Raw genomic sequence first — 7,297 nt, forward strand, 5'->3', positions numbered from 1 at the left:
CTTGATGGTCCAGAACTCATCCTCCAACTTTTGGCGTTCGTGGGGAGGACAGAACTCGTCCAGCATGATAGCCTTCAGTTCCTCCCACGTCAGCTCGTAGGCAGCGTCGTTCCCGCGCTTATTCCTTTCGGCTGTCCACCAGTCCAATGCTCGCGACTGGAAGACACCGGTAGCATTGAGAGTTCGAAGATGATCCGGGCATCCGCTTTGACGAAGGGTAACTTCCACTGAGTCAAACCAGTGAAATAAGCCTGTAGGGCCCTCTTCACCGGTGAACTCCTTTGGTCCACACGCCTTAAATTGCTTGAAACTGAACGGAGCTTTGCTGGACTCAGTGAGGGTTCGGGATTCTTCCGACGACTTGCTTGTGTTTTCGTACACCTCGCTGACAGCTTTCGCTACAGACCTTGAGATGAGCTTGGCGAGACGTCGGTCTCTCTTTTCCTGACGGGAAAGGTTTTGGCGAGTTCTTGATGATGACGACATGGTCTGCAATAGACATCGCCATAGGGCTCAACACAACGAATTCGAATCTCGCACGTCTTAGTTTACTAAAGCTTAGAATCACGTCGCATCTCACGTCACGTATCACATATAAACACGTAAGCACATAGTCATAGAGGCACATAAGCACAGAAGCAATTAGAGCACATAAGCAATTAAGCAAATAGAGTACTTAATTTCCTAAACACGTACGCAATTTTATCACAGAGGCTGTCAGAAAACAGAAACCTATAACCACAAGTCGAGTGTCGTTCGTTTTGCATCACATTGTATCGTCTAACTTAGTCGTATAGCGTAGCATAGCACACTGGTTTCGTTTTAGATCACATCAACAGGGATTTGAATTGAGATAGGATAGCAACAAAAGTCACGCAGATTGATAACAAATGGAGCAATCAACGAATCTTAAAACACGTAAACAGGTAAATCATATAAAATCAACGAAGCAACACTCAAAATCGGAAAATGGATTGTCTGCGGCTACTAGACTTTGACTAACCATGGCAACTTAACTATTCACAGTTGACTTGTCGTCACTTTCGACTCTAGGGGACATGTTTCTGCCTCGATTCTTGGGCATTATGCACGCGCATTCTAGGCCATACTCGTGAGTTCAGGTCGTTGGAGTCCGTCAATTGCCTTGGCGAGATAAAATAAAGTTGGAATAACTGCCAAGGTTAGGGTTTCACCCCTAGCTCAGCAATTTCTTCCTTGTTTTAAGAAAATTTAGAGGAAAGTTTTCATCAAATTACGGGTTTCAGCCCTAATTTGGTATAATTCTCCCCCGTTTGTTGATAGAAATTTGCACAAAGTAATTGGCAAAAATTTGTAATTTAGGCAGGAATTCGCGGGTTTCACTCCTAATCCCGTCCAAACTACAAAATTTGGCTCGGAGTTCGGATGTAATGATAGAATAGAAGGGAACAACATAAATTAAGCACATAAACTTGGTCTCTTGGTTCCTAGCTATAGTCTAGGTCTCTAAGACAGCGATCCGGACTAGATCGTGTCTAACCTAATTCCCTATAGTTATGGCTCTGATACCAATCTGTCACACCCCAACCGATGGCGGAATCATCGGGGCGCGGCACTGAGCGAAACAGATTGTCCAGAAGTTTCCACAACAACTATCATACAATTCAGTTATATAACACGTCCCATACCGTGTCCCAAATAATAACAAGTTATCATAGAAATCAACTAAACAATATGGGAACTGTTCCGACAACTCAGATTCTTAATTATTACAGACCGAATTAAATATTGTTTTAAGACTTCTAGACGGCTAACTGTAGATCTTACTGACTACAGGTGCCAGTACAAGATCTACAGATAATTATGGCCCTGGAGCAGGTATGTGGACACTGTCCTAAGGTCACAGGCTCCTAGAAGCTTATTATTGCCTCGCTTCCCTAGCACGCTAGTAGCTTAAACACCTGTCACATACGTTAAAATAAAAGTCAATACATATAATGTAAAGGTGAGTACACAAGTTTGATATAGCATATAAAGTTCGAAAAGTTTACGCATAACCAAGCACGTACACAAGGGCAAACGATGCATGTAAATTATCAACATGGGACCATCGATACCAACGACTTCGAGTTGACTGTCCGAGACAGTTCGCAATACATGATTACCACTGTAATCCATGCAAGTAATTGTCCTTAGCAACCCCCGTGTGAACGGGTGCTGAGTCCAAACTATAGTACTACGTTGCTAAAGCAGGCAGATAGCACTCCACGTGTAAACATAATAAACAGCAATCATTTAGTCAAGTAATACATGCAAGTAGGTTAGCGTTCAAATAGTTTGTGTCGTTTGTGAATTTGATAGATTACGTATGTAATGTGACACTCTAGGTTTTTCCGTACGAACACCCTGTAATATGTTGTGCATATATGATTATTATTAATTGGAAACGTGATTTTTACTTGATATGTGTTGTGTATGTGTATTATATATATATTTATATGAGAGCCGAAACCACGACCCGAGACCATGACTCGCAACCGGGCGGTTGCGAGTGGGCCACTCGGTCTCGAGTGGGCTCTTGAGCCGAAACCGGTTGGGCCGAAACCCCAAGCCCAACTCGTGACCCTTGTATAAATTCCAACCTCCTTCTCATTTTCCTCATTTTGTCACAACACACAAACACACTTCTCCTCTTTTTCTCTCAACTAAGAAAACCCCAAAACAACATCCAAACTCTTCCAAATTCTCGGTTCAAGCAAGGATCTCGGACAAGGACTCGGTCAAGCTCGGATCACTCGGACACTTCATCTTCTCTCATTCTCTTCTCTTTGTTTTCGGCTCCCCCTTTTCATAACCGGTTAGTGTTTCCTTTTGTGTTTAAGATGTATGTATGTTGTATGAACTAAGAAATGGTTGGTTAGTAGTTTATGCATGATTATTAGGTTGTTTTGTAAAGTTGGTGAATATGTGCTAACATGACTAAAATGACATGATATTGGTAGTTTACAAGTGTTCATAGCCAACTACACTATGCTTCTTTGTTTCTTGCAAAAATGATGATGTTTAGCATAAGATTTTCGGCTATATAATGTGTGTTTTCTTGTTTAGCATCATGATCTTGTTAAATATGTGATTTTCGGTTCATAAATATGTGTTTATGTTGGCATGAAAACCCTAGAAAAATATGAATATAGGATGAACTTGTTGAATGTGGGTTTGAAGATTCAAAATAAGGCAAAGTTTGATCTATTTTTACTACTAGTCAAATGAGGAAAAGTGTTAGTGAAATGTTATTGGTTGTTTCCTATTATGGGCCTGAATTCTTGGTACAATTTGGACTGTCTTTTCTGCATCATCACGTGTATATGAAAGTGACAGATTACGACTCGCAACGACAGCATTCCGACTCGAAACCGCACCGTTGCGACTCGCAACCAAAGCATGACAAGTCGAAACCACGTGATTGCGACTCGAGACTACGTCGGTTGCGACTCGCAACCACAGCGTGACAACTCGAGACCACGGTTGCGACTCGCAACCATAACGTGACAAGCCGAAACCACCTGGTTGCGACTCGAGACCACCTGGTTGCGACTCGAGACCAGCTGGTTGCGAGTGGGCTGTCCATTTTGGTTATTGGGCCATTCTGTGTTTAACTTGGGCTATTGTTGACTGGATTATGTGTTGCTGTTGACTGTTTAATTATTTAGGCCGGCCCGATAACCCACTGTTTACTTATATGCTTGTTACGTGCTAGTTATGTGTAAGTCTTTACGTGAATGCTTGTACACCGAACCTGACCTATACCGGTAACCATGTTAGGACGTGGTGACCAACGTGATTGACAAGTAACCTAAACCTACCGAGCAACCCAAGGTGAGTTCACAACTTAAAAGCATGCGTCCCGGTGGTTTGGGACACGAGACTAAAACAATCCTATCCCCTGGTAAAAGGGGATACCATTTACATACCTTCCCTAGTTATTGGGAACAAAACTTACTTTTCCTTCCCTGGTATTGGGAAACCTTTTGGTTAATTACTGTTTATACGGATTGCAACTAACGGCACTAAACGAAACTCTATCACTCAAGTCCCTACTACAAATACCGATTAGTCGCCGGGTTAGGCGAACGGGTTATTAGTTGATAGCGCTATTTAGGTGTTTACCAGCCTCACACCGTGCCCTGGTTTGGGATCGGTCGTGAACTAATGTACTCAGAAATCCGTCAATGATGATAGAACATTGACATCGGGGCATCCTGCGGATACGCAACGGTTACCTAGTGTTCGGTATTGGAAAAACAGTTTAGTCGCTAACTTTTGGGGTAGCTCCCCAGGGCATGTATAAACGGATAAATTAACTGGTGAAACAAAGTTTTTTGGAAATTAAAACTGGACAACTAGTGAACTCACTCAGCATTATTGTTGACCCCTTACTGCATGCTTTGCAGGTAACCAGTGACGAAGGAGCTTGCTGCTTGGGAAAGTGTAGTGTCTGTTCACCCTTGTGTTGGGTGTTACCTTATTTTGAATTATGAACTCTGTTTAAACTACTTTACTTATGCTTCCGCTACTTATTAACTGTTTGAACTTAAAACCTTAAATTCTGAACTTGACATTTGCTAAACCTATGGTTAGTAAGTGTTACTTTTGTTAACAACTTAAGTATTCGGTATAATTGGTGGCTGGATCCTGGTCAGTCACGCCCCCGAAGCGGGTGTCATCCGCAGGTGGATTTTGGGGGTGTGACAGATTGGTATCAGAGCCATTGGTTATAGTGAACTTGGTTTTAAAAAGGGAAAAATCTTTTTGGAGAAAACCAGACTATAACCCGTGACTCGCGACGACACTACACTCCAAGTGCAAGGCTCGGCACATTTGACCTCATAGCTCGGACCAGTGTTTACTTGTTTGCTTTATGTTTCCTGTTATGCTATACGTACTAGTGTGCCTAAACTAGATAGATACACCTCTCTCTTCTATCTCATTCTCGCTACACTACGACATCACACTCATACTGTGTTTTCTGGTTATGAAGACAATGAGTGGACGCGGAAGAGGAAACATTAACATGACGCAGGCTCAGTTCACTAACCTGCTCAACACAGTGGCTGCGGCTTTTGCAGCTCACCCTATAGGTAAGCTCGTCGTTTTAGGATGTTTAGATCCTACCGCCACATCGACTTTTCGCCTCTAAACCTATACGCTTCGCTTCTCACCCTACAGGTCAGCATGCACCTGCGCAACCACCAGTGTGTACTTTCAAAACTTTCATGGATTGCAAGCCTCTCCCTTTCAACGGCACTGAGGGTGCCATAGGTCTTCTACATTGGATTGAGAAAATTGAAGCTGTTTTTGCTGTTTGCGAGTGTCCCCCTGCGAACTGGGTAAAGTTTGCTACTGCTACGCTTGAAGGAAACGCGCTTTCTTGGTGGAAGGCGCAGATTCAGATGTTTGGATTGGAAACTGCAAATGCTACTGCGTGGGAGGATTTCAAGGATATGATTAAAGATGAATACTGTCACCGGGATGACATCCACAAGCTTGAGAATGAGTATTATGAGCTCAAGATGGTTGGATCGGAAATCGAAACTTACACCAAGCTGTCTAATGACTATGCTGCTCTTTGCCCAAACATGTCTCGACCAATGTACCGAAGGATCGAACTGTACATCAAAGGTTTGGCTCCAGAGATCCGAAGCCATGTAACTTCAGCCAACCACACTACCATTCAGCCGATTGTTCGACTTGCTCACAAACTTACTGATCAGGCCGTGGAAGAGGGCAGGTTGCCCAAAAGGATCAGTGCTAATGTCGGAACTTCTAGTAACAGCAAGCGTAAGTGGGAAGGAAGTCAAAGCAAGGATGCTAACCCCACTCAGGCCCCAGCGCAACAGAGGAAAACTGAAAGCAACAAAGGCACTCAGCAACAGGGTGGCTACCGGGGAAGCTACCCTAAGTGCAACAAGTGTAACAAGCACCACAATGGGGCATGTAACAAGGGCCAGTGTCAACGATGCCACAAGATGGGGCACGACGCCAAGGATTGTCGAAGTCAGTTCCCAGCTAGACAGAATCAGCAACAACCCCAACAGCAACAGCAGCAGGGAAACAACCGGGCATGTTTTAAGTGTGGAGCTGAGGGGCACTTTAAGAAGGATTGCCCTGAACTGAACCAGAACCGCAACAATAATCAGGGAGCTGGGAACAACAATCAGAACAACAATGCTGGGAATGGTGCTAGAGGAAGAGCTTTCGTGATTGGAGCTGGTGAAGCAAGGAATGACCCCAATGTCGTGACGGGTAAGTTCCTACTCGATGATCGTTATGTTTCTGTGTTATTTGATTCCGGTGCCGATGCTAGTTATGTATCCCTACGTATTAGTAAGAAGCTTAAGCGTCCGCTTTCGTTACTAAGTTCTCCTCATGTCGTCGAGTTAGCTAATGGTAGAAACATCGAGGCCTCACACGTTGTCAAGGGTTGCAAACTAGAGTTGTCTGGTCAGACATTTAGTATCGATCTTTTCCCTGTTACTCTTGGAAGCTTCGACGTCGTCATTGGTATGGATTGGTTATCCAAGCATCGAGCAGAGATCCTCTGTCAAGAGAAAGCAGTTCGTATTCCTCGCCGTTCTGGCAAACCCCTCATTGTACAAGGTGGCAAAAGTGGAGAAATCTCCGGCGTTATCTCTTTCTTGAAGGCCCAGAAGTGTTTGCGAAAAGGGCACACCACTATCTTAGCACTTGTTACCAACACGCAGGAAAAGGAAAAGAGGATTGAAGATTTTCCAGTAGTGCGTGACTATCCCGAGGTATTTCCTGAGGAATTACCAGGACTCCCTCCCCACCGTCAGGTCGAATTCCAAATCGAGCTAGCTCCCGGAGCAGCGCCTATAGCTCGTGCACCCTATCGACTAGCCCCCGCAGAATTGAAGGAACTCTCTACTCAACTACAGGAACTTTTGGATAAAGGGTTTATCCGTCCTAGTTCATCACCCTGGGGAGCACCGGTACTCTTTGTTAAGAAGAAGGATGGCACGTTCCGAATGTGCATAGACTATCGTGAGTTGAACAAGGTTACCATCAAGAATCGTTACCCTCTCCCGCGAATCGACGATTTGTTTGATCAATTGCAAGGATCGAGCTACTATTCTAAGATTGACCTGCGATCAGGCTACCATCAGTTAAGGGTCCGTAATGAAGATATTTCCAAAACTGCATTCAGAACTCGTTATGGTCATTATGAATTCCTCGTTATGCCCTTTGGAATGACCAACGCCCCTGCAGTGTTCATGGATCTCATGAACCGGGTATGCAA

Source organism: Helianthus annuus, chromosome 3, assembly GCF_002127325.2.
Source record: "Helianthus annuus cultivar XRQ/B chromosome 3, HanXRQr2.0-SUNRISE, whole genome shotgun sequence".
NCBI classification, from domain to species: Eukaryota; Viridiplantae; Streptophyta; class Magnoliopsida; order Asterales; family Asteraceae; genus Helianthus; species Helianthus annuus.